Source organism: Eleutherodactylus coqui, chromosome 2 (genome assembly GCF_035609145.1).
Source record: "Eleutherodactylus coqui strain aEleCoq1 chromosome 2, aEleCoq1.hap1, whole genome shotgun sequence".
NCBI classification, from domain to species: domain Eukaryota; kingdom Metazoa; phylum Chordata; class Amphibia; order Anura; family Eleutherodactylidae; genus Eleutherodactylus; species Eleutherodactylus coqui.
The window spans coordinates 322,065,971-322,090,860 of NC_089838.1; positions in this window are offsets into that span (position 1 = coordinate 322,065,971).

Below are 24,890 nucleotides of genomic sequence, written 5' to 3' on the forward strand. Positions count from 1 at the left end.
TTTTAAAACCCAGCATGCAGTTCCATCTCTGGCAGATATGTAAATGATGAGCGTTGTGGTGATTAGATGGACGGTCTTGTCACCTGAGGCCCTATAAGTAATGTCCCCCTTGGCCTATAAACGGCTCTCGGAGGCTCCTTATGTGTAGTGACCACTAGACGCGTCTACGGTGCAATCCAAGAGATTTCGCTCAGTTATCAGAGTTTCCAGAGAAAGTATGCCACGGAGAGTATCTAAAGTCATTAGGGCCAAAGAAGGCTCCAAAGTATTATCATATGGAAATAAATACTACTTTGATTCATGCTCAGGTGTCCAGATACTTTGGTAGGATGGTGTACATTAAACTAGAAACCTCTTCTAATTTGTGTAAGTCTCCATCTGACAATGGAGGGGCGGACAGATGAGACAAATATACTAAGAGGCTTGTGCCTTAATGCATTTGTCGCTCATAGCTAAACGCCCATCTAAGTAAATCTGCCCCATAGTTCCTATGCCATAGTGCTGTATAATTCTAGTGGTGGAGCCCAAAGCCATAATGCCCATTGCCAGAAAATCCATAGCCAATGAATATTAGGTGTAAGGAGATGATAGAAGAGGTCAAGGGCTTAATTACAATACAGACCTGCCCATAACCAGAAAATACCATGTAGACATACGAAACATGGGAGTGAGTAAAACCAACTAATATGAACTCAGGAACCAGATGCCCGTATATCTACTGAGAATCCAGTGCATGGCATCAGGCATTAACCCCTTAATGACACGGCCAATTTGGCGTTGAGGACCAAGCGATTTTTAGTATTTTTCCATCTCCATTTTTCAAAAGCCATAACTTTTAGATTTTTCCATGGACGCGGCCATATAAGGGCTTGTTTTTTGCGTGGCGAGCTGTAGTTTTTATCGGTACCACTTTTGGGTACATAGACTATATCGTAAAACTTTTATTATTTTTTTTATGATAACAGGGAGAGAAAACGCATCAATTCTGCCATAGATTTTTTTTTACAGCGTTAATCATGCAGCATAAATGACACAATACATTTTTTCTGCAGATCGGTATGGTTACAACGATAGCAAAATTCTCACATTTTTGTTTAGGTTTTTACACTTTTTTGCAACAAAAACCCTTCTTTTTGGAAATCTTTTTTTTTCTCTATAGCTGCATTCAAAGTCCTGTAACTTTTTTATTTTTTTATGTACGGAGCTCTATAAAGGCTTATTTTTTGCGAGACGAGCTGTAGTTTTTATTGATACCATTTTGTGGAATGTACGGCTTTTTTTATCACTTTTATTGCATTTTTTGGGAGGCAAAATGCTAAAAATTTGCATTTTGCCTCTGTTTTTTAGCGTTTTTATTTTTACGCTTTTTGCCGTACAAAATAAAAAGCGTGTTCAACTTTTTGTACACGTCGTTACGGACGCGTTAATACCAAATATGTGGGGTTTTAATTTTTTTTTTACCTTTTTTTATGCTAATATTAGAAAAAGCACAAAAAAGGGGGTTTTTTTACATTTTTTTATCTTTTTTTTTTTTACATTTTTCTTTTCTTTTTTTTACACTATTTGAGTCCCTCTGAGGGGCTTACATCACTGCACTTATGATCGTTTATACAGAGATCATAGGCATTGGCACTACAGGACGCCAGTGTCTGGCGTCCTGTAGCCATGGTGACAGGCCGGGCTCTCACGATAACATCGCGAGAGCCGGCCGGAGACACAGAGGGAGTGCTCTCCCTCTGTGAACTCTTTCCCTGCCGCGATCTAAGTAGATCGCGGCAGGGAAGGGGTTAACAGCTGTTGCAGCGGGACGCCGGCTGTGACTGACAGCCGGCTCTCGCTGCGGGATAGCGCGAGGTCAGTCATGATCTCGCTCTATCCCGATGACGTAAAGGTACATCATTTAGCGCGAAGTACCAGCCTGCCATGACATACCCTTACGTCATAGGGTGGGAAGGGGTTAACTAGACTGTGCAAGTGTATTATCTGAACTCTTGGCAGGTTATAATGCTCTAGTCTAACTTGGTCTTACAGTCTCTGCTGGTTTATTTTCCAGTGAGTTGGGTTATCATTGATTTCATTTGGCTTCAGGGATCTCCAGCTTGCCCCACTCATCCTACCTGGGCACTGACTATTCTTGTTGACTTCTTGGGAGCTTAGCATCGATGTCATTGCCGCACACCTAGCAAACTCAGTGTACGTGACATCGATTAGTGACGATTTTGGCCCTACCTGTGTTATGCTACAGACGCCAAGGCATTTGGCATGATTCCAACCTACTTTCCTAGGAAATTGATTTATTGTCATCTTTGCCAAAGACAAAGTACCGCATTGTTTTATGACCGTGTTTACTATTATTGGCTGTAGCCTCCTAAGCAGGTCTTTTCCACTAGACGTTCATGAGATACTCCATGGCTGCCCACTGTGTATTCTGCAGTCAAGGCAACTTCATCGATTAATTGCAGTAGAGTTTGTCACAAATCTGACCATATTACTAATAATGCCATCATGTTCATTGTTGATAGCACTACAGGCTTGGGCATTAACATTACCATCACAAGATGGGAGGCTGACCTGGGCACAGAGCTGAGGGAGGTTCAGTGGGTACAGACCTGGTCTTCAGGGGTCTGTTGAGTACCCTGATGTTTTATGCTTACGGTACTACATGTTATGTGTGGATGGCATCAAACAATCACCCACAAGCTGCCTTCTTAGTGCATTAGGTCAGTCTCATAATCTAAAGGTTGTGAGTTCAATCCTTACATGGGGCATGGATATATCCTTAATCCCCCCCCCCCCCCCCTTACTGGAGAGGCACAGCTCTTTGTCATTCAATACCAAAATGGAAAGAGAGCCACCATTCCTGCAGAATTAGGGCGCCCACCCACTGGTGTTTTTTTACCTGCGTTTTGCGTTTTGCGTTTTTCCTGCACAGGCATAGAGATAACATGTGTTCCTGTCCACTGGCGTTTTTTTTGCGTTGCGTTTGCGTTTTTAACATAGGAACTGTCAGTTGCATATGTGTCCTTATTTTTCTCCTAATGCACCCATGAATGTCAATGGAAATTAACGGAAAAGCCGCGAAAACGCCGCGAAAAACGCTGCGAAAACGCTGCGTTTTTTTCCCGCGGAAAACGCAAACGCCAGTGGGTGGGCGCCCTTAAGCAGCTTAGGTTGAGGTTGCTCTTGGCAGCCTAAAATGCTGCGATGACGAGGCCACTTGCAAATGGTTGACTGATGTCGGCCATGCTTAAAATTGAGTTTTTAAATCATGAGAATGATTTTTTTTTCTATTGATCACTAAGGAAGGGTCACAGCCGTTCCCATATGGTCTAGCGGTTAGGATTCCTGGTTCTCTCAGTATGGGAAAGAGCCTTTTCCTAAACTCGTCCAAAGATCCACAGAAATAAAGTACCAAACCAAGGTCTGCATCAGTTTGGCTCCCCTTTGCTCTTTATTGAAGTGTGTGATGACCGAGAATCAAACCAGGGTTGCTGCAGCCACATCGCATAGTACTAACCATTAAATGATCACAGCTACATTTTCAAGCCAGGTAGGAGTTGAACCCACACTCTTCTGAAGCGTAGTCAGACATATTATCCATTGCCCCACTGGCCCTGTGTGAGTGGATACCACTAATCATGCTTCCCATTTTGAACTTTTTCTACACTTGCACTCATATTCAAAGACCTCAACATGGTTCCACCCTGGTGTTGGAAACTAATTTTTATATTCGCGCAGCATGCAAATACAGCGCCGTTCACGGACATCATCAATATCTCCAGCTAAGGCGTAATCAATATCTAGAATGGACCGATATATACATATATTATATCACCAAAATGCAAGAGAAACAAAAAAAGGGCAAATACCTATTACAGAAATACTGGGATGTGAACGCTATCCCTAACCAACTTTGGTGTGGCAGACCCTGCATAGAAGCAGGGCGATGAGCCCTATAGGGGCAGCTCCACATTAGGAACCTGGAGACCACTGACGTAACTATAGGGGATGCAGGGGATGCTGTTGCACCCGGGCCCAGGAGTCTTAGGGGGCCCATAAGGCCTCTCTTCTCCATATAGGGATCTAGAACTATGAATAAAGCATTATAGTTAGGGGCCCTGTTACAGGTTTTGCATTGGGGCCCAGAAGCTTCAAGTTACACCTCTGCTGGGGACCTAGTCTATCCCTAGATGGTGGGAGAAGATGTTTAATGCAGATGGAAAGTGCAATGTACTGTATATAAGACACTGTAAGGTAGATGAATTAAACAGGGTAAGGCAGGACAATAGCCGGAGCCCATGTTGGAAGTATGACCATTGCCAGAATATTGTCACATTGTTGTCTAGAATGTTAGGGTCACCTCCTTGTTCATGGTTCTTGTCACTACAACCAACAGACCAAGACCATGCCACGTAACACATCCCCAGACCATAACGGAACCTCTGCTGTACTTAAAGGGGTTGTCCCGCGGCAGCAAGTGGGGGTATACACTTCTGTATGGCCATATTAATGCACTTTGTAATGTACATTGTGCATTAATTATGAGCCATACAGAAGTTATCAAAAGTTTTATACTTACCTGCTCCGTTGCTGGCGTCCTCGTCTCCATGGTGCCGACTAATTTTCGGCCTCTAATGGCCAAATTAGCCGCGCTTGCGCAGTCCGGGTCTTCTGCTGTCTTCAATGGGGCCGCTCGTGCAGAATGCCGTCTCCGTGTAGCTCCGCCCCGTCACGTGCCGATTCCAGCTCCGCCCCGTCACGTGCCGATTCCAGCCAATCAGGAGGCTGGAATCGGCAATGGACCGCACAGAAGCCCTGCGGTCCACAGAGAGAGAGGATCCCGGCGGCCATCTTCAGCAGGTGAGTATGAAGACGCCGGACCGCCGGGATTCAGGTAAGTACTACCCGGTTTGTTTTTTTAACCCCTGCATCGGGGTTGTCTCGCGCCGAACGGGGGGGGGGGGGGGGGGGTAAAAAAAAAAACAACCCGTTTCGGCGAGGGACAACCCTTTTAACTTTCGTTTGTTTCCTCTTTTTAGTTCTCTTTTGCTTTTCTCTTATATCATCTTCTCCATTGCCTCTGGTGGCAACTCAGTCAGCATATAGGGACTGTGTCACTATTGTGCACCCTGATCACTACAACATGACCTAGACTGCTACAGTAGTTTGCTAGCTGGTTCCTAGCTTGCGCTCCATACATAGTTGATACATATTTACAAAATGGGTCTTGCACTTGCGTATGATGCTTTTTACAAGGGCCAATATATCGTTCAGATTGCTGCATGCAGTGGGAATCTGAATGATTATCACTTAGTGTAAATGCTCTGACTGAACGACGAATGAGAATTTAGTCACTTCTTGTTCAGCGTTCAGTTTCTGCATGCATAAAACTGAACAACACATCGGCCTGTGTAAACAGAAAGGGACTCATCTATGAATGACTGCCTGTTTACTATGAATGGATGCGGGCCAGCTGGAATGATTCCTGGCATGCTCCACTCCCATTCACAAGAAGACATCGAACAATGGTTGACAAATGCCAAAACACTTACCACTCGGCAGATGGAATAACTAGTACATACAAGGTATCGGTTCATATTTTGGCCAAGATACTTAAGCTCACGAGCCCACGACAAGGGTCCTTGTTGTTTCCAATAGGGATGGCCACATGCTGGAGCCTAGGGGCTTGGCTCATCATAGATGGAAAACAGCATACAAGCAGAACACCAACAGACAAGGGAATCCCACCTAGAACCTCATGCATGCAGTAACACCAAGAAATACATGAAAAACTCCAAACATCAGGGTTGTGGGAGAAAGATAAATGATCAGCACACTTTAATAACAGCAGGTGGCATTTATGTGATTGGCTGACTGGAGGAATACACACCCAGCCAGCTCAATCATCCCACACCTGTGGAAGTGTGCTCCTAGGAACCCATAGAACTACAGGTCCCAGCAGCACAACGTGACAACCCCTAACCCCTTAGTGACGAAGCCAGTTTGTGCCTTAATGATCAGGCCAATTTTGGAAATCTGACATGTGTCAATTTAACCTGGAATAACACCATAAAGGTTTTGCATGTCCAAGTGATTCTGACATTGCTTTTTCGCCACATATTGTACTTCATTTATGTGGTGAAAAAAGACCGATAGAATTTGTGAATATTTATTAAAAGCGCCAAAATTGGAAATCTTTGAAAACATTGTCATTTTTTTTCATATTTCCAACTGCAATATCTCAAATATGTGCAAACATAATATAGAAATTTTTGATAAGATATCTGTTTACTTTATTTTGGGCGCACATTAGAAAAAATTTCGGTTTTTGTAACCATTTAGGAGACGCACAAATATAATTAACAATGTTAATTATTAACATTTTGAGAAACGCTTTGTTTTCCTGAACCAAGCCAAGATTGTAAAGGCTCATAGGTGTCAGAATGATAGATACCCCCACAAATGACCCCATTTTAAAAACTACACCCTTTAATGTATTCACTGAGGGGGTCAGGAGTATTTTGACCTCACAGTTTCGTTTCAGGAATTAACCTTTTCCAATCCAATTTGTATCCTGGTTTTCCTAGGGGGCTTACTCTTTTTCTGCCGTTATACAACAACGCTATCTGCTGGCTAAAGCCAGTACTGCATGAGGTAACACGGATAGGCTCCGACAGCAGAGAGGCTGGCACTATACTGTAAGAGAACCCAGACGGACGTCTTCCAACATCAAAGCTAGGCAGTCTTAAATCATAATGTCTTCAGAAGTCAGACAGTGGATTGGAGAAAGTTAAAGGGGTTGTCCCGCGCTGAAACGGGTTTTTTTTTTTTTTTTAACCCCCCCCCCCCCCCCCGTTCGGCGCGAGACAACCCCGATGCAGGGGTTAAAAAAACAACCCGCACAGCGCTTACCTGAATCCCGGCGGTCCGGCGTCTTCATACTCACCTGCTGAAGATGGCCGCCGGGATCCTCTGTCTCCGTGGACCGCAGGGCTTCTGTGCGGTCCATTGCCGATTCCAGCCTCCTGATTGGCTGGAATCGGCACGTGACGGGGCGGAGCTACACAGAGTCGGCATTCTGCACGAGCGGCTCCATTGAAGAGAGCAGAAGACCCGGACTGCGCAAGCGCGGCTAATTTGGCCATCGGAGGGCGAAAATTAGTCGGCTCCATGGGAACGAGGACGCTAGCAACGGAGCAGGTAAGTATAAAACTTTTTATAACTTCTGTATGGCTCATAATTAATGCACAATGTACATTACAAAGTGCATTAATATGGCCATACAGAAGTGTATAGACCCACTTGCTGCCGCGGGACAACCCCTTTAATGCAATTTAGACAAAAAATAAAATTTCATATTTTTGGAAATATGTAATTTTAAACACAGGATTTTTTTCTATAGTGCCCATGAAAATGAATATTTGCATGCCAAAATGGATCCCCCTGTTTGTCCTGTGTTCAGAAACATACCCACTGTGGCCCTACTCTTCTATCTGTATGCACAAAGGGGCCCAAACCGAAAGATCAGACATTTTGCTTGAAGGCAATTTAGGCCCCATTGCCCACTTGTAGAGCCCTTGAGCAGCCAAAACGATGGAGAACGCCAACAAGTGACCCCATTTTGGAAACTAGACCCCTTAACAAATTACTATAGGGGTGTATTGCGTATTTTGACCCCACAGTTTTTGAATGAATCTAAGCAAAGCAGAAGGAAACAATTACGATTTTTATTTTTTAGGCAATTCTGTCATTTTAAAAATAGGTGTTTTTTTTGTACAGCAGTTACATGAATTAAGAATTTCACCCCAAAATGTATCCCCCTGTTTCTCCCGTGTTCAGAAACATACCTGTTGTGGCCCCAATCTTCTGTCTGTACGAACAACAGGGCCCAAACTGAAAGGAGCAGCCGGTGGTTTTCAGAACAGACATTTTGCTTGAAGGTAATTTAGGCCCCATTGCCGATTTGTAGAGCTCTTGAGGGGCCAAAATGACAGAGAACCCCAACAAATGACATCATTGTGAAAACTAGACCCCTTAGTGAATTCATCTAGGGGTGTACTGCGTATTTTGACCCCACGGTTTTTGAATGAATCGAAGCAAAGCAGAAGGAAAAAAATTACAATTTTTGTTTTTTTGGCAATTATGTCATTTTAAAAACAGTTTTTTTGTACAGCACACATAGGAATGAAGACTTTCATCCCAAAATGGATACCCACATTTGTCTCGTATTCAGAAACTGAATGCAGCATCAAACTTTAACTGTCTTTTAACTTTTATGTAATTGCCATTATCCATGGATAATGGCGTTCACATGTCTGAGGAACATTCACCGCGGCCCCCTGTGACATCTCCATTCTCTCAGCTACCTTTAGTAGCCAGGAGCAAGGAGATTTTAAATTTCCTCTTGCCCTCCCCAGCTTCTGCGTGTACATCCACCATTTTGAGGACCGGCGCAAGCACCAAAGCTGGGGAAAGGTCCATGGATAAGGATCCCATCAGGGGACAACACCAGTGGTCATGGTTAAGCAATTTCACCTCCCCTGATGGATTGGATCCATGACGGGAGGTGAAACTTTAGCTTTTTTTTACTTTTACGTGATCGCCGTTATCCATTGGATTCATTCTATAAATGATAAAGTCAGAAACCGAGCAGCCTTGAAGGTAGGCTGGAGACGCTGCTAGGTTTCTGACTTCATTATTTTGGGTTCCCTTACCAACTAACCTCTTATTTAAATAGTAACCGGCTAAGTTTGCAGTTACTTTGATCGCTTCTACATTTGCGATTACGCTATTGCTTTATTTTTTCATTTTTTTTTTTTTTTAAATCATCTTTTATTGGGATTTTTCATACACGGCTTACAATTTTGTATTATTATTGTCTTATAGTCTTTATCTTAACAAGTTAGAACTATAATTTCGCTCAGATCTCCCCTGATTTTCTTTTTCTGTTTATCGATCTTGAGCAAACCAACTGAAAAAATTAACACAGCAGGGGAGGGGACTTGGGGGGAGGGAAGGGGGAGGGGAGGGGGAAAGGTGTGAGGGGGGGAGATGTTAGGGGTCGAGCCAGTGTAGAGCCCTTCAGTCTAGTAGGTCTATTCTATTCTCCGTCTTGCAGCCTCCGCCCGCCGTCCGACCATCTGGCAGGTCCGAACTCCTAGAGTTTCTCTCCCTTGCCCGCTCCTACAATGATATGCTTTTTGTGTTTAAATGTTTTTATGTTTTTATGTTTTTAGGGCTACATCTCCCCCCACACACTCTTTATCAGTGTGTGTAGACGGGTAGGTAAGGCCGGAGTCTCGCTGCTCCCTCTATTCAGTATTCCTTATTCTGTGCCGCGCAGGGCAGTAATTCGCGCGGCGTGTCCAAGGCTAGGCTCTTATTGCATGCGCTTCCACAGCTCCCATTTTTTCAGGAATTTATCATGTGTTCCCGTCTTCCAACTGGTTAGTTCCTCCAGATTGTATAGCAAGTCTACCTTCTCTCTCCATTGTTCAATTGTGGGCGGTGTCTTTTGTAGCCATAGGATCGGGATCAGTGTTTTGGCCACTTCAATAAAGAGTGCTATCATATCATCTCTATGTGGGTGAAAGGTAAGTGTTGGTTTACTAAGGAAGATGATGTCCGCCGATAATACGAAATCTGGTTTTATACTCTTAATTGAGCTCTCTATGCCCTTCCAATAAGTGGTTAGGGTGGCACAATCCCACCAGATGTGGCGGTACGACCCCGTTGCCGAGTCGCATCTCCAGAATCTTTCGTGCGGGGCCAGCTTATGAGCGTAAAGCCATTGGGGGGTCCTGTACCACCTAGAGAGTAATTTATAATGGCTTTCTTGGAGAAGCACGCACGGGGAGAAGCCAAAGGCCCTGCGTAAAATCGCTTTTGTATCTGAGATTGATAATGAAATCCCTAGCTCTATCTCCCATGAGGTGAGATAAGCTGGCTTAGATATTTTCGCTGGAGCTACGTAGTTAGTCAGGGCTTGTGTCAGGACAGTGTCCGGGATATGGGGGTCCCTGAGGTATCCCGCAACCCCTGTCCCTGCCTACTTGCCCCCCTGGGCTACCCCCCAGGGCGACAACTGGGCGACGGTCCCTACCCTCACTAGGGAAGCGGGACACGGGAGACAAACAGACACTGAGACAAGCAACGGTAGAATGGTCAGACAATCCGGGTAGGCAACAAGAGGGTACGCAGTACGGAGGGGTCAGGCAAAAACGTAGTCAAGTCCAAAGCAGGTGTCAGAAAAGCCGAGGTCACAAGAGCAGTCAGGATAAACGCGGGTGCAGCTGGAGAACCAAACTAACACTGGCGAGGCCTGAGAGGAAAACACACCTATTTAAATGCTGTCAGCGCTCCCGCCCCAGAAGCTGATTGGGGCGGGGAGCCTGACAGCAGCAGGGCTAATCAGGGCGGTGCTGGGGACACGCCCCCAGTCTAGCTGCACAGACAGTTACTAGGGAAGCCAGCCTGGTAGTCAGGACACCAGAAGCACCAGCTGCCTCCCTAGCAACCCGGCGGCGACCAGTCTTACAGCGGCCCGGGGAGATCACAAGAACCGGGGTACCTCTGCGCCGCGCTCCTGTACCCCGGGTGGCCGGACCGGTGGTGCGGGCACGGAGGCCCCGAGAGTTGCCGGTTCTGACAGTACCCCCCCTTCTACGGGGGTACACCGGACCCCCATGGCCAGGTGCGGGCTTAAGCGGGAAAGCCCTGTGGAATGCCTGGACTAGGCGTGGCGCATGAACGTCCCTGGCAGGGACCCACGTCCTATCCTCAGGGCCAAATCCTCTCCAGTGGACCAGGTACTGCAGCCCACCTCTAACCCGTCGGGCATCCACAAGCCTTTCTACTTCATACTCCAGTTCCCCCTGTACCAGAGAGGGAGGAGGCGGGTTCTGGGTGGGGAGAACTGGAGTCACATACTTCTTAAGCAAGTTCTTGTGAAAAACCTTGTGGACCTTCCAGGGGTCAGGAAGTGCCAACTTATATGACACCGGGTTGATAACCTGAGAAACAGTAAATGGGCCAATGAACCGAGGAGCAAGTTTCAGGGAGGGAACCTTAAGTCTCAGATTCTTAGATGATAATAAAACCTGCTCCCCGACCACAAAAGGTGCAGAGATAGTACGTCTTTTATTTGCGTATTTACGCAGTTTCTCTTGGGAACCCTGAAGGTTCTTACGAACCTGGGCCCAAACTGTGCACAGTTCTTCGGCGGATATGTCGGCGGCCGGATTGTTCGAGACCAAAGGAGTAGAAAGCGAGAACCGGGGATGGAACCCATAGTTACAAAAAAAAGGTGACAGTTGGGTCGACGAGTTACCATGGTTGTTAATAGCAAATTCGGCGAGAGGTAAGTAGTTGGCCCACTGATGCTGGTTATCAGAGACAAACAGTCGCAGATACTGGATAAGTTCTTGGTTCATCCGTTCCGTTTGTCCGTTACTCTCGGGATGGAAAGCGGAGGAAAAGGACAAATTAACGTTTAGATTTTTACAGAAGGCTCGCCAGAAGCGAGCGACGAACTGAACCCCTCTATCAGACACAATATCCTCGGGGATCCCATGTAACCGAACAATCTCCTTGATGAACATCTCAGACAAAAGTTTGGCGTTAGGCAACTTGCCAAGTGGAACAAAATGAGACATTTTGGAGAAACGGTCAACTATTACACAAATGACCGTATTCCCCAGCGAGGATGGCAGATCAGTAATAAAATCCATGGACAAATGGGACCATGGCCTGGACGGAATGGGCAAGGGCAGAAGAGGCCCCTCAGGACGTCTCCTGAGGTTCTTCCCCCTTGCGCAAACCGGGCACGCGGACACAAATACCCGTACATCCTTGGCCATGTGCGGCCACCAATAGAGTCTGGCCGCTAACTCCAGAGTACCCCTGATACCGGGGTGTCCAGCTAGGACTGAAGCATGTGTCTCCTCTAACACTTTCAATCTCAGTGACAACGGGACAAATAATTTGCCTTCCGGAAGGGCTTCAGGAGCAGATTGTTGAGCGGCGTGAATGAGAGGTGAAAGGTCGGAGGAGACAGCAGCGAGGACCACCCCAGGGGAGAGAATGCTCTCAGGCTCCGGCTCGGAAGGTTCCGGAGAACCAAAACTCCTAGACAGGGCATCAGCCTTGACATTCTTAGAACCGGGTCTATAGGTAACAACAAAATTGAACCGAGAGAAAAACAAGGCCCAGCGGGCTTGCCGAGCATTTAACCTCTTAGCGGAATCTAGATAAGTGAGGTTTTTATGGTCAGTGAGTACCGTAATCTGGTGATGGGCTCCTTCCAAAAAATGCCTCCACTCTTCGAAAGCCCACTTAATCGCCAGCAATTCCCGGTTGCCTATATCATAGTTCCGTTCGGTGGACGAAAACTTCCTAGAAAAATAGGCACACGGTCTAAGGTTGGTGAGAGTGGAGGGACCTTGGGACAGTACCGCTCCCACACCAAACTCAGAGGCATCTACCTCCACCACAAAAGGACTGGACAGATCCGGTTGTACTAGGACAGGTGCAGACGAGAACGCCGCCTTTAGGGTATTGAAGGCCCTCAGAGCCTCAGCAGACCAGGTCCTCACATCTGCCCCCTTTCTGGTGAGGTCCGTTAGAGGTTTAGCCACCACGGAGAAGTCTTTAATGAATTTGCGATAGTAGTTGGCGAAGCCGAGGAAGCGTTGAAGGGCTTTCAACGACCCTGGCTGGGCCCACTCCGTGATGGCCTTCACCTTTTCAGGATCCATCTGGAAGTCGCATGGCGTGATGATATACCCCAAAAATGATATCTTTTGTACCCCGAAAACACATTTCTCGAGTTTAGCAAACAGCTTGTTATGTCTGAGTCGAGCTAGCACAGTCTGAACGTGAGTATGGTGACTCGGCAAGTCGGAGGAAAAAATCAAAATGTCGTCTAGATATACAACCACGAACACCCCCATGATATCCTGAAACACTGAGTTCATGTACCCCTGAAAAATGGCGGGGGCGTTACACAATCCAAAAGGCATAACTAGGTATTCAAAATGCCCGAGGGGCGTATTGAAGGCGGTTTTCCACTCATCCCCCTCCCGAATGCGGATGAGGTTGTATGCTCCCCTGAGATCAAGTTTAGAAAACCATCGGGCACCAGCGACCTGGTTGAGGAGGTCAGGAATGAGTGGAAGAGCATACTGGTTTCGGACTGTGATTTTATTTAGCTCTCTATAGTCAATACAGGGCCGGAGACCCCCATCCTTCTTCTCAACGAAGAAAAATCCGGCACCCACCGGGGATTCTGAGGGCCGGATGTGCCCCTTGGCCAGGCTGTCCTGGATGTAGTCCCTCATGGATTCTCTCTCTGGAACCGTAACGTTATAAATGCGGCCCTTAGGAAGTTTGGCCCCAGGAATCAAGTCTATTTTACAGTCCCATTCCCTATGAGGGGGCAGAGCTTCAGATAATTGTTTGGAGAACACGTCAGAAAACTCGGAGAGGTATTCTGGTAGGGGGCTCCCCTCGCAGGAGGAGATTCCCACCTTCACCGCACAAAGGTGGTTGGCACAGCGGGGACCCCACTTTACCAGTTCCAACGTGTCCCAATTTACTACCGGGTTGTGCTCCCGGAGCCAGGGGAGGCCTAGGACGACGTCCACAGACAAATCTCTCATCACTAGAAAGGTGCAGGTTTCCACGTGTAAGGCTCCTATAGTAAACCTTACTTCAGGGGTCACCAGATTAACCACCCCTGCTTGCAAAGGAGTGGAGTCCACTCCTGAAACCAGAATCGGAGTTTCTAAACGTAACAAAACCCCGGACAGTTGAGCAACGAAATTAAAGTTAACGAAATTAGCCGCAGCCCCCGAATCAACAAAGGCTTGCCCAGTACGGTGGAAAGCATGAAATTCTAGGGTGCAAGGCACTAACATTTTGGACAACACAGGGAGTACCTTGGCTCCTAGACAGTCCCCCCGATAACTGCCTAGGAGCGGGAGTTCTTCCTGCCGTGGCTTCTTAGCGCAGGTAGCAATGCGGTGACCCGGCTCCCCACAGTAGAAGCAGAGGTTCTTCTTCAGGCGGTGTTCCCGTCGTTGCTCGGGGTTCACGGCTCCCAGCTCCATGGCCTCGGTGGTGGGAGGGTAAAAGGTCGGGTCAGTCGAAGAAGTAGACGTGGGGAGTGGGGTGGTCCGAGCGGCGTGTCTGGCCCTCAAACGTCGGTCGGCTCGAATAGCCAGCGACATGGCTTGCTCCAGGGTTTTAGGCTCTGGGTGGGCCACAAGTAGGTCCTTGAGACCCTCAGACAGACCGGTCAAAAATAAGTCTTTTAGGGCGGCATCGTTCCACCGGGATTCCGTACAATGTTGACGGAATTGGGAACAGTAGTCCTCCGCCATCTTACAACCCTGGCGCAGGGCCAGAAGTTTGGAGACTGCGTAGCCCGCCCGGTCGGGTTCGTCATAAATTTGACCCAGGGCGAAAAAAAAGGCGTCAAGGGATAGTCGGGCTGGAGAGCCAGCTGGTAGCGAGAAAGCCCAATTTTGGGGCTCTCCCCTCAGGCGGGTAATTACGATTCCCACTTTCTGGTATTCAGTACCAGAGGAGTGGGGGCGGAGATCAAAGTAGAGCTTGCAGCTCTCTCTAAATGCAAAAAACTGATCTCTCTCTCCGGAGAAGCAATCCGGAAGCGTGGCTCGAGGTTCTGACATCGTTCCTGGAGCGGACGAGGGCTGCATGGGACCTGCAGCTGCCACTTGTTCCCGTGGCTGCAAGCGGGCTGTTAGGTCCTGGGCAAGGGTCGTAAGGACCTGGACCTGGTTCGCTACAGCCGCCACGGCCTCCATTGAGGGGCTCAAAGTTGCCGGGCGGATGCAAGGGTCTGACCTTAGTTCGGCCAGTGTTACTGTCAGGACAGTGTCCGGGATATGGGGGTCCCTGAGGTATCCCGCAACCCCTGTCCCTGCCTACTTGCCCCCCTGGGCTACCCCCCAGGGCGACAACTGGGCGACGGTCCCTACCCTCACTAGGGAAGCGGGACACGGGAGACAAACAGACACTGAGACAAGCAACGGTAGAATGGTCAGACAATCCGGGTAGGCAACAAGAGGGTACGCAGTACGGAGGGGTCAGGCAAAAACGTAGTCAAGTCCAAAGCAGGTGTCAGAAAAGCCGAGGTCACAAGAGCAGTCAGGATAAACGCGGGTGCAGCTGGAGAACCAAACTAACACTGGCGAGGCCTGAGAGGAAAACACACCTATTTAAATGCTGTCAGCGCTCCCGCCCCAGAAGCTGATTGGGGCGGGGAGCCTGACAGCAGCAGGGCTAATCAGGGCGGTGCTGGGGACACGCCCCCAGTCTAGCTGCACAGACAGTTACTAGGGAAGCCAGCCTGGTAGTCAGGACACCAGAAGCACCAGCTGCCTCCCTAGCAACCCGGCGGCGACCAGTCTTACAGCGGCCCGGGGAGATCACAAGAACCGGGGTACCTCTGCGCCGCGCTCCTGTACCCCGGGTGGCCGGACCGGTGGTGCGGGCACGGAGGCCCCGAGAGTTGCCGGTTCTGACAGCTTGCTTTATTCCCATTCGTTTTGGATGGTTCTCCCGAAATGCTTTTTCAAATGTCGTAGACGGTCTGGTAGACCTGTACTTTTTTCTAAATTCTTCTATTGTTTGGGTAATATGTGCTTTTTGTAGAAATGAAAGTTGCATTTCCGGGAAGAGGATTTGGGTAGTCTCTACCATTTTTTTGTTTGTTAGCTGCTGAATATCCTCTATTTTCCTGTCTGTACATTTGGCCCATATCCGTCTGGATCCCTACCAATTTGCATATCGTGCCTATTGGGGCTATTGGGGAAGGTTCCGGTGCTAGTGTATCGCTCAGCTTTGCCCAGGTCTCGAGTGGGCCCCTCAGCAGAGGGTCGCATCCTCTGAGTTTGTGTATGTTTTTGGGAGGGTTCCAAAGTTCCAAAGTTCCTCTAGCCATGTTCCCCCACACGTAGCTCTGGCCATCTGTTGCAATAGGGGGTCTCTCTTTGGATTTGCTAGGTCCCACCAGTATCCTAACTGTATTGCTTTATAGATATCATGGACACAGGGCATGTCTATCCCTCCTTCCCATCTCCTTTTTGTTAAAAGAGTATGGGCCATTCTTGGTCTTTTTTTTTCCATATGTATCCTGTGAAACTCGCCTTAAGCGACTGGAAGAATGTGCTTGGGATGTGGATTGGCAGCATACGGAGTTTATAGGTAATTATGGGCATAACATATGATTTGAGGATGTTTTTTCTCCCAAACCACGAAAGATATGGTAAGTCATACGAACGTAAGAGGTTTTTAACATGTGTTAGGAGTGGTATGAAGTTGGTGCTATACAGGTTTTCGGCTTTCTTGGTGATTTTAATCCCCAGATAGTCGATGGCGTTTTCTAGCCAGGTGAATGGGGATTGGGTCTTTAGTATTTTGCTGCTCTCCCGTGGGACTGACACGTTTAATATATTTGATTTGGCGAAATTTATTTTAAAATCCGATATGTGACCAAAGTTTTCTATTAGTGTTACTAATGCAGGAATTCCTTTATGGGGGTTTGATACGGCAAACATAATATCATCGGCAAATGCTGCCAATGACAAGGTCTTCTGTCCTGCTGTGATGCCGTCTATTTCTGGGTGTTGTCTAACCTCCTGTAGGAGGGGTTCTATAGCTAGTACGAAAAGAGATGGTGATAGGGGGCATCCCTGGCGTGTGCCGTTGTGTATATCAAACGGTTGGGAGAGGGTGTTATTGACTCTCAGTCTCGCGTAGGGGCTCTTATATAGTGAAAAGATTGCCGTTGTTAATTGTCTGGGGAAGTTGTATCGTGTCAATACTTTTTCTAAATATGTCCAATTTACTCGATCGAACGCTTTTTCAGCGTCTGTCCCTATTAGGACTGCGGGGATTTTGTGTTTTTGTGCATATCTCATTGCATGGAGTAGTCTATAGCTATTGTCTTTTCCTTCCCTTCCTTTTATGAAGCCAGCTTGCTCCTTATTTATTAATTTGGGGAGTAGGTCTTCCATTCTTTTGGCTATTAATTTTGCCCACAATTTAACATCGAGATTAATTAATGATATTGGTCTATAATTATTGCATACTTCTGGGTCTTTGTTATCCTTGTGTATGAGAGTCACGTGGGCTTCTAGGGCTTGTTTGGGCAACTCATTCCCTTGGAGCAGAGAATTGAATACCTCTGTTAGATTGGGGATTAGTATTTTCTTGAAAGTTTTATAGTAGTTCACCGAAAAACCATCCGGACCTGGGCTTTTACCCATCGGGCAGGATGTGATCAGTTCTTCTACTTCTTTTTCTGTTACTTGGGAGACTAGCAATTGGGCATCTGTTTCATCCATTTTTGGGAGTTTTAATTTACTCAGAAAAGAGTCTATTTTATTTTTTAGTTGTTTCTGTTCGTCTGATGTGGGTTTCCCTCTTATGTTATAAAGATTAGCGTAGAACGTCTGGAAGACCTTTGCTATGTCTTGGGTGTCTGTCACTGTTTTCCCTGTACGGTCTCTAATTGAGTTGATCTGGTTTCTAGTGCGGGCTTTTTTAAGTAGTGTGGTTACAAATTTACTTCCCTTATTCCCTTGTATAAAGAGTGTTTGTTTTAGGAAGAGGTGTTTTTTGTTGAACCTGGTCCGTAAAAGCCGTCCCAGTTCTCGGCGCTTATTTGTGAGCTCATCCAGTCTGTCTTTAGTCTGTGAGGATTTTGTTATCTGTTCTAGTTTTGCAATCTGGGACAGTAACGTGTCTATCTCGAGTTGTTGAGCCTTTTTTGTTCTGGAGCCTAGGGCTATTAATAAACCCCTCATATAAGCCTTATGGGCTTCCCATATCATTGGGGGCTTTAATTCATCCTTGTTGTTTAAGCGGAAGTATTCTTCTAGTAAGTCTGCCAGTTTGTCTTTTTCCTCTATATTGTTTAACAGGCCATCATTTAGCCTCCAGGTCCATTCTTTGGGTCCTTCTGTTCCTATTTGTATATCTATATGGATCGGGGCATGGTCTGAGAGTGTAATCGTTTCTATTGTCGCTTTTTCTACCTGTGTCAATAGGCTGTTAGAGACAAATATGTAGTCCAGCGTTTGGTATGTGGCGTGGACTTGGGAATAATACGAGTAATCTTTGGTTACGGGGTTTAAGGTCCGCCACACGTCTATCACGTTTAGCTTTCCCAATGCTCTAATGACCCTGCCAAGTTGCCCCCTCGAGACCTGGGATTTGCCTCTCGACGAATCCAGCAGCGGGTTCAGAGTTATATTCCAATCCCCGCCTAGGATGATGGGGCCTGTGGCGAATTCCTTAAGTATTTCTATTTGTTTGATGAGCCAGTCTATCTGGTTGGTATTTGGCGCATACAGGTTGGCTACTGTTAGATTTACATTGTTTATTTTTTCCCCTCAGGAAAAGGACTCTGCCCTCTTCATCTGAGTATTTTGATGAGAGAGTAAAATTAACTGTTTTATGAAATAAAATCGAGACCCCTTTGGAGGCTGAGTGTGGCTGGGAGCTGTGGAAGGCCTGCGTGAACGTCCTACCGGGGAGAGAAAAGCATTTGTCTCCTCTGTAGTGTGTTTCTTGCATAAGTAAAATTTTTAAGTAGCTGCGAGACTCCGTACCTTTTTCTCGGCGTGTTGAGGCCTCTCACGTTAAACGAGGTGCATCTTAACGCTTCTCCCTTCATTGTGTCTCTGACGGGCGGAAGCTGCCAAGCAGTTGTACAGCGGTGGTTCTGAATTAGTGTGGTGGGCTCTAAGGGAAAAAGAGACACAAGAAATTATTTATCTGTATATTATCTACTGGGTCTTGGTGCTGGTTTCTCCGGGCTCTCTTGCCCCTCCTCTGCTGTTTCAGGCGGTTGTCGAGGTCCTTTGCGATGGGTCTTCGGTTTGTACGCGATGGATGTCTTTCTGCGTCCTATGGGAAGCCGGGGGGGGGGGGGGGGGGGGGAGCGCCCGGCAGAGCTCTGGTCGTTGGCTCTTATGTGTAGGGATTGGGTGGGAGGGAGGGATGGATTGATGGGTAGGGAGGAGGAGGGGGGGATAGGTTAGAACAATACAATAACAAGTGAAACAGGTAACAAATAATCAAGAGGTTTCTCACTGTCTATGTGAGAAGATACAAACAACTCCTGCGTCTGTATCTGTGAGGCGTTGGAAGGTATAACTGATGATTAGCTTAAACTTCTAGAACTGTTCTTTCGAGCCTGATCTGGGTGAGACGATCAAGCACACCTGTACTTAGGTGGGTATCAGCATGTAAGTCTCTGTGTTCTAGTCCAGAGAGTTAGTGAAGAAAAATTGAAGGGGGGAGGCCCCAACAGGAACCTCTCGGTTAACCGGAGGTAGACCGGAACAGTCAGTCTAATAAACTTTAGTGTTTAGCGTCTGGCCAGAGTTTCGGATTTCCTTTTCCTCCGTCTTCCGCGATTTTAACTGCAGATGGTATTTCATAAGTCTCTATGGGAGTCAGGTCCCTTCCCCTGCATTGTTTTCTCTGTGTCCTCTTTTCTGTTTGTTTCTGGGTGGATTTGCCACTCTCCACTCTTCCGGAGTCGGTAGGCAGGGAAGAGCGGGAAAGTCTGATAGGGGGAGCCAATTGGGGAGCTCCATAGGTTCTATTTCTAGAAACTGCCAAGCATTGCGAAGGTCCTCTGGGGAGCGAATGTTTATTCTCTTTCCCTTATATGTCACCCCCAGGCCAAAGGGGAAGAGCCACGCATATCGGATGTTTTTCGACTTCAGTACATCCAGCAGGGGTTTCAAGAGTCTGCGCTTTGCTAGAGTGGAGGGGGCTAAATCTTGAAATATTTGTATCTCCGCGCCTCCATATTGCATTTCTCTCTGGCTCCTGGCAGCATCTAAGATGGCTACCGCGTCGGGAAATGCCAGCAATTTGCATATGATGTCCCTTGGGGGTTCATCATTTGTAGGCTGTGGACGTAGGGCTCTGTGGGCTCTTTCTATTGTCATTGTCGTTGCTCTCTCTTGACCCACTAGTGTAGTAAAGATTTCTTTCACTACTTTAAGGAGTGTTTCATTTGCCCATGATTCAGGGACCCCTTTAATTCTTACATTGCTGCGCCTACTTCTATTTTCTAGATCTTCTTGCTGCAGCAATGTTCTATTTAAAGGAGATGTCTCGAGGCAGCAGTGAAATATTTTTTTTGCCCAGTCCCCCTTCTTCAGCATACATTACTAAGTACCAATGTAAATGGCTTTTAAAGCCGGTTCCTACTTACAGTTCTGGCGTTTCATGAACTTATAAAAAGTTTCCCAAAGATGGCCGCCGCTTCTTCTCCCTGCGCTTGCTTCAGCCCGACGTGCTCGCTCCCGAGACGCCGGTCACGCTTGGTATTAGCAGGGAGCTGTCCAGTGCTGATCCTTTCCCCCTGCACAAGTAACCCAGGCTTCGTAATAGCAGGGAGCTGTCCAGTGCTGAATTCTCAGCAGAAGGTACTGTAATGCCTCCCTGCAATTCACTTTCCACTGTTTTAGATGAAATAGTTTTTTCACCTAAATATATAAGTGTGTGTATATATGCGTGTACACATTTTATATATATATCTATATATATATAGATAGATATATATATAGTATACGTGTGTATGAGTATACGCATACGCGTATTCGTGAGTGTATATACACACATATATACATATATATATATATATATATATATATATATACACACACATATACACTACCGTTCAAAAGTTTGGGGTCACATTGAAATGTCCTTATTTTTGAAGGAAAAGCACTGTACTTTTCAATGAAGATAACTTTAAACTAGTCCTAACTTTAAACAAATGCACTCTATACATTGCTAATGTGGTAAATGACTATTCTAGCTGCAAATGCCTGTTTTTTTGTGCAAAATCTACAAAGGTGAATAGAGGCCCATTTCCAGCAACTATCACTCCAGTGTTCTAATGGTACAATGTGTTTGCTCATTGGCTCAGAAGGCTAATTGATGATTAGAAAACCCTTGTGCAATCATGTTCACACATCTGAAAACAGCCTAGCTCGTTACAGAAGCTACAAAACTGACCTTCCTGTGAGCAGATTGAGTTTCTGGAGCATCACATTTGTGGGGTCAATTAAACGCTCAAAATGGCCAGAAAAAGAGAACTTTCATCTGAAACTCGACAGTCTATTCTTGTTCTTAGAAATGAAGGCTATTCCATGCGAGAAATTGCTAAGAAATTGAAGATTTCCTACAACGGTGTGTACTACTCCCTTCGGAGGACAGCACAAACAGGCTCTAACCAGAGTAGAAAAAGAAGTGGGAGGCCGCGTTGCACAACTAAGCAAGAAGATAAGCACATTAGAGTCTCTAGTTTGAGAAACAGACACCTCACAGGTACCCAACTGGCATCTTCATTAAATAGTACCCGCAAAACACCAGTGTCAACATCTACAGTGAAGAGGCGGCTGCGGGATTTTGGGCTTCAGGGCAGAGTGGCAAAGAAAAAGCCATATCTGAGACTGGCCAATAAAAGAAAAAGATTAAGATGGGCAAAAGAACACAGACATTGGACAGAGGAAGACTGGAAAAAAGTGTTGTGGACGGATGAATCCAAGTTTGAGGTGTTTGGATCACAAAGAAGAACGTTTGTGAGACGCAGAACAAATGAAAAGATGCTGGAAGAATGCCTGACGCCATCTGTTAAGCATGGTGGAGGTAATGTGATGGTCTGGGGTTGCTTTGGTGCTGGTAAGGTGGGAGATTTGAACAGGGTAAAAGGGATTCTGAATAAGGAAGGCTATCACTCCATTTTGCAACGCCATGCCATACCCAGTGGACAGCGCTTGATTGGAACCAATTTCATGCTACAACAGGACAATGACCCTAAACACACCTCCAAATTGTGCAAGAACTATTTACAGCAGAAGCAGGCAGCTGGTATTCTATCGGTAATGGAGTGGCCAGCGCAGTCACCAGATCTGAACCCCATTGAGCTGTTGTGGGAGCAGCTTGACCGTATGGTACGCCAGAAGTGCCCATCCAACCAATCCAACTTGTGGGAGATGCTTCTAGAAGCGTGGGGTGCAATTTCACAAGCTTACCTCAACAAATTAACAGCTAGAATGTCAAAGGTGTGCAATGCTGTAATTGCTGCAAAAGGAGGATTCTTTGACGAAAGCAAAGTTTGATGTAAAAACAATGTTATTTCAAATACAAATCATTATTTCGAACCTTGTCAATGTCTTGGCTCTATTTCCTATTCATTTCACAACGCATGGTGGTGAATAAGTGTGACTTTTCATGGAAAACACAAAATTGTTTGGGTGACCCCAAACTTTTGAACGGTAGTGTATATACATACACACATACCCACACGTGTTTTTTTATATGCGTGTGTATATATGTGTATGTGTATATATATATATATATATATATAATGTGTGTGTGTATATATGCGTGTACACATCTTTTATATATATATATCTCTATATATCTATATATAGATATAGATATATAGAGATATATATATATATAGTATACGTGTGTACGAGTATACGCATACGCGTATTCGTGAGTGTATATATTACACACACATTATATATATATATATATATATATATATATATATATATATATATATACCCACACGTGTTTGTATATGTGTATGTGTATATATATATATATGTGTGTGTGTATGTGTGTATATATATATATATGTATGTGTGTGTGTGTGTGTGTGTGTGTTTGTGTATGTGTGTGTGTGTGTGTGTGTGTATATGTGTGTGTGTATGTATGTATGTACAGTTAGGGCCAGAAATATTTGGACAGTAACACAATTTTCGCGAGTTGGGCTCTGCATGCCACCGCATTGGATTTGAAATGAAACCTCTACAACAGAATTCAAGTGCAGATTGTAACGTTTAATTTAAAGGGTTGAGCAAAAATATCTGATAGAAAATGTAGGAATTGTACACATTTCTTTACAAACACTCCACATTTTAGGAGCTCAAAAGTAATTGGAGAAATAAACATAACCCAAACAAAATATTTTTTGGTTCAATATTTTGTTGCGAATCCTTTGGAGGCACTCACTGCCTTAAGTCTGGAACCCATGGACATCACCAAACGCTGGGTGTCCTCCTTAATGCTTTGCCAGGCCTTTACAGCCGCAGCCTTCAGGTCTTGCTTGTTTGTGGGTCTTTCCGTCTGAAGTCTAGATTTGAGCAAGTGAAATGCATGCTCAATTGGGTTAAGATCTGGTGATTGACTTGGCCATTGCAGAATGTTCCACTTTTTTGCATTCATGAACTCCTGGGTAGCTTTGGCTGTATGCTTGGGGTCATTGTCCATCTGTACTGTGAAGCGCCGTCCGATCAACTTTGCAGCATTTGGCTGAATCTGGGCTGAAAGTATATCCCGGTACACTTCAGAATTCATCCGGCTACTCTTGTCTGCTGTTATGTCATCAATAAACACAAGTGACCCAGTGCCATTGAAAGCCATGCATGCCCATGCCATCACGTTGCCTCCACCATGTTTTACAGAGGATGTGGTGTGCCTTGGATCATGTGCCGTTCCCTTTCTTCTCCAAACTTTTTTCTTCCCATCATTCTGGTACAGGTTGATCTTTGTCTCATCTGTCCATAGAATACTTTTCCAGAACTGGGCTGGCTTCTTGAGGTGTTGTTCGGCAAATTTAACTCTGGCCTGTCTATTTTTGGAATTGATGAATGGTTTGCATCTAGATGTGAACCCTTTGTATTTACTTTCATGGAGTCTTCTCTTTACTGTTGACTTAGAGACAGATACACCTACTTCCCTGAGAGTGTTCTGGACTTCAGTTGATGTTGTGAACGGGTTCTTCTTCACCAAAGAAAGTATGCGGTGATCATCCACCACCGTTGTCTTCCGTGGACGCCCAGGCCTTTTTGAGTTCCCAAGCTCACCAGTGAATTCCTTTTTTCTCAGAATGTACCCGACTGTTGATTTTGCTACTCCAAGCATGTCTGCTATCTCTCTGATGGATTTTTTCTTTTTTTTCAGCCTCAGGATGTTCTGCTTCACCTCAATTGAGAGTTCCTTTGACCGCATGTTGTCTGGTCACAGCAACAGCTTCCAAATGCAAACCCACACACCTAGAATCAACCCCAGACCTTTTAACTACTTAATTGATTACAGGTTAACGAGGGAGACGCCTTCTGAGTTAATTGCAGCCCTTAGATTCCATTGTCCAATTACTTTTGGTCCCTTGAAAAAGAGGAGGCTATGCATTACAGAGGTATGATTCCTAAACCCTTTCTCCGATTTGGATGTGGAAACTCTCATATTGCAGCTGGGAGAGTGCCCATATTATATATAAAATTGTATTTCTGAACATGTTTTTGTAAACAGCTAAAATAACAAAACTTGTGTCACTGTCCAAATATTTCTGGCCCTAACTGTATGTATGTGTGTGTATGTATGTGTGTGTGTGTGTGTGTATGTATGTGTGTGTGTGTGTGTGTATGTGTGTGTGTGTGTATGTATGTGTATGTATGTATGTGTATGTATGTATGTGTATGTATGTATGTATGTGTGTGTGTGTGAGTATGTGTATGTATGTGTATGTGTGTGTGTGTATATGTGTGTGTGTGTGTGTGTATATGTGTGTGTGTGTGTGTGTGTGTGTGTGTGTATGTATAGGCCCCGGCGGCAGGCTCCGGAGGCACGGCGGGCAGCATCGGGGGCACGGCGGCGGGGGCACAGCGGCAGCATCGGGGGCATGGCGGCAGGCTCAGGGGCATGGCGGCAGGCTCGGGCAGCACGGCGGCAGCATCGGGGGCATGGCGTCAGGCTCGGGGGCATGGCGGCAGGCTCGGGGGCACGGCGGCAGGCTCGGGCAGCACGGCGGCAGCATCGGG